Source organism: Octopus bimaculoides, chromosome 4 (assembly GCF_001194135.2).
Source record: "Octopus bimaculoides isolate UCB-OBI-ISO-001 chromosome 4, ASM119413v2, whole genome shotgun sequence".
In the NCBI taxonomy this organism is placed as follows: domain Eukaryota; kingdom Metazoa; phylum Mollusca; class Cephalopoda; order Octopoda; family Octopodidae; genus Octopus; species Octopus bimaculoides.
The window spans coordinates 103,410,802-103,414,837 of record NC_068984.1 but is presented as its reverse complement, the minus strand read 5'-3'; the positions used below and the strand labels follow the sequence as shown (position 1 = coordinate 103,414,837).

The 4,036-nt window shown below is 37.3% G+C and overlaps 1 long non-coding RNA gene across 1 annotated transcript in view; it reads left to right on the top strand.

The window, feature by feature from the left end:
• The window catches only part of LOC128247615 (uncharacterized), a 99,188-nt gene that overhangs the window by 90,126 nt on the left and 5,026 nt on the right, over positions 1-4,036 (top strand). Inside the window, exon 2 of the long non-coding RNA XR_008263983.1 lies at positions 2,092-2,467. This is a non-coding gene — a long non-coding RNA (uncharacterized LOC128247615). The remainder of the gene's footprint in view (positions 1-2,091; positions 2,468-4,036) is intronic.

The window sequence follows — 4,036 nt, the reverse complement described above, 5'->3', positions numbered from 1 at the left end:
ATATATATGTATATATATGTATATAAATATATATGTATATAGTATATATATATGTATATATGTATATATATATACAAATATATATATATATATATATATATACATACATACATACATACATATATATGTATATATATATATACATACATATATATATATATACATATATACATACACACACACACACACACATATATATTCATATATATATTCATGTATATGTACTCATATATAAAACAGATAGCATATTCATAATAGCAGACACATACACGTATATATTTTATGTATGCAGATGCATATTTGTATATGCACATATGTATGTGTGCATCTATATATATGTACATGTGTGCATGAATATAAACGATATATATACATAAGCGATATATATATATACACACACACACACACACACACAGGCATATATATATACACTCATACACGCGCGTACACACACATCATATACATACAAATGTATGCGTTTGAGTGTGTGTGTGTGTGTGTGTGTGTGTGTGTGTGTGTGTGTGTGTGTGTGTGTGTGTGTGTGTTATACGTGACAGCAGCTGTCACTGCAAGTTAAGTAAGTAGACTGATGTGGATTGCAGAAGTGTGCCGTCAAGATGAAGGCGATGTAAAATAGCAGTTTTGCGAGAATTGTAAAGTAACAAGACATCAAGAACAACAAGCGAAGTCTTGGAATAAACATCAGCAACAAATGCCACGATAACATCATCTATTTTCGGTACTTCACACTCACCACCACCAAACATACACTCATCAACACCCACCACCACCACCACCACCACCACCATCACTGCCACACTACTCTCTCAATGTTTCAGTCTCTGATATTTTGTCTCTACTTCTCCTTCCCTCTCTCTCTGTCTATATATATCTGTCTATCTGTCTCTCATACTTCCTTTACTATCTCTAACAATTTAAGCTCTCTACCTCTTAATCTATTGCTCTCTCTGATCCCATCTCCTCTTCATTTCCCGAATCTATTCATTTCTTTCTTCTTTTTCTGCTTCAAGTTAGTTGGTTGGCACAGTCGGTATGCGACTGCCAAGATTCCTTGCGGTTTTTAGCTGCTCTTCACTAAGTTCTGAGCTCGAATCCAGCCGGTGTCGACTTTATTTTCTATCCTTCCGGCGTCAATAACTGATAAAATAAGTAGATAAATGTACTCTATCGGAATCATCTCTTTCCTCCCCAACAAAAATTGAGGCGTTCTGCTTGTATTATATTTATTTCAATGTTTGCATCGTTGTCTCTTCGTATTTCATCACCACTATCTATCTATCTATCTATCTATCTATCTATCTATCTATCTATCTATCTATCACTGTCTGTCTTCCCGCATCTTACCGTGTTTCTGCCACAACAATAGAACACATTCAATAGTAAAACGTCAAGAAATACCCTTTAGTCCCAAAACAAAATGGAATACAACATTTCTGGGTTTTCCTCACAGGAAATCATTTAGCCTTGATTTTTGCACCAAAACAAAATGCTTATAGATTTCTCACCAGTTCCATTGTTGTGTGTCTGTTGTTTCTCGGTAAGCGATGGAAGGGACAGGGACTGTTTTAAACCTTGCCGATGTACTGAAACAGAAGCAATATTAAATGACAGTGAGTGTGTCTACGTTATTTCCCGGTATATTTCATTATATCTCTGTTGAAGATCCATAATTACGTGTTTAAGTTCATTAGGTTGGAATGGTTGTATTCTTATGACCAGTGACAGTGCGTAGTATCAAACGATTGGACACGGGCTTACGTCATTACACATCAAACCATTCGTCACTTTATTCATTCGCCTGTAGACAATTCTGGCAAACATGAATTAACAAATATGATTTAGAAGTAAAAACTGCTCGATAGAAAGGCAAAACTTTACTCACGAATGTTATACACATCCCCTTCCCCTTTACCTGATGATATCTTCTTCATTTCTTTCTGTACTGAAGCCTTTGTTCTCCAAAAATTTAAACAACCTCTACATAAACTCACTCTTATCATTTCTTCTCATAACCATCGTAATGTTTAATACATCTTACATCGTATTTTATTTATCTATTTGTTGCTTCAGACCTACGTTGGCCACAAGACCAGCTGTTATGTGAGGTTCCAATGTAAGAAAGTTAATGAGAAATCACACAAGTATCCACCTGGATAGGATACAAGTAAATTACTTTTAACTTGTCATCAGTCAGATTAGATTTCCTGTAAGAAGAAGAAGAAGAAGAAGAAGAAGAAATGATGTGTTTTAAGCAATAAAAGTTCTAGAAAATTTCTGTTGAGTCGGGAAATCTCTTATTTGATTGGCCTATCGCTTCAATCTGTATTTGTCTTACCTCAATAATAATTATATATTCCCCAGTGTTCCGTTCTAGGCTCCTCACTCCTCCTCCTATACATCACTGACCAGGTTGATGTCACAACCAACAACACTTACTCTTACACAGGTAAGTGACACTACATGGTTCTTTCTTAATCTTTTCCATCCAAATACCATACACAAACAACTTAAACATCTCATATAAAACCTGTGCTGATTCCATGGAGAAAGTAACCTAGGGATTTCAAGAACATCTCTCGGAGCGACCATATCAATCATGTCTCCTTTAATAGCTAAAAAGAAAAGCCCCTTAGCTGTGATCCTATCGAGAGAACATCATCGTAAATCACACCACCCCTAGACATTAGCAGTATGCAATTAGGCCCCTCGAGACCGCTCCAAATATTAGATCTTGTTATTGTTGTTGACACGTCGAGGGTTCCAGTTGATCCGATCAATGGAACAGCCTGCTCATGAAATTAACGTGCAAGTGGCTGAGCACTCCACAGACATGTGTACCCTTAACGTAGTTCTCGGGGATATTCAGCGTGACACAGAGTGTGACAAGGCTGACCGTTTGAATTACAGGCACAACAAAAACAGGAAGTAAGTGTGAGAGAAAGTTGTGGTGAAAGGGTACAGCAGGGTTCGCCACCACCTCCTGCCGGAGCCCCGTGGAGCTTTAGGTGATTTCGCTCAATAAACACTCACAACGCCCGGTCTGGGAATCGAAACCGCGAGTCCGCTGTCCTAACCACTGGGCCATTGTGCCTCCACAAATATTAGATCTAACCAACACAGATCTCTCTCATGGCGAACGTACATATCAAACGTTGGCCTCTTCTTTCATTTTCTCTTCAAAGCACTCAATTACATCATTGATTTGTACCCCACTTTATGCAAATCGTTATTGGAAAATGAAAAATAAAAATGCGAAAGATGATTGCAATTATTTCAAGCATTCTTGGCCAAAATATCTAGAAAGGCCAATCCTAAAATATTCGTAGCTAAATACACTAAAAGAAAGGCCAACTTTCTGGAATGCAGCCATAAACCCATTCACCTTGAAAATGTTGATTTGATGTCATACTTAACAGGTTCTATCTACCGACATTGAGTGTTCTATTCCTGTTAACTGAGAGAAATAATTAGAATATTATGTGTTAGAGGAGCCTGTCTATTAATTATGTCATTCTCCGAAAAAAAGGAAAGAAAGCGGAGATCTAAAGCGATTGCGTATGGAAATGTGTGTATATGTGTGCGTGTATGTGTGTGAGCGTGCGTGTGCGAGTGTGTGTACATACATATATATATACGTGCATATATGTATGTGTATATGTAAATGTATCTAAATATATACATATATGTATATATATATATATGTGTATATATATATATATATATATATAAGCAATGTTAATTCTCTAAATGAGGTATTAACAGTAACTGCACGATAAAGTGAAGTATATTGCCACTTAAATGTGGCTGACCCCTAGGGGTGGATGTTACTGTTGCGTTTAGCCCCAGGAGGACATCTCCTCCAGCTGGCTTATCGACACACTTCTGTGTCCTGTTTGTTTTGCCAAGGGAAGTTATCCCTCTCATCGTGATCTGTAGCACGAACGGATCCGGGTTTCAGATCACGATGAGAGGGATAACTTCCCTTGGCAAAACAAACAGGACACAGAAGTGTGTC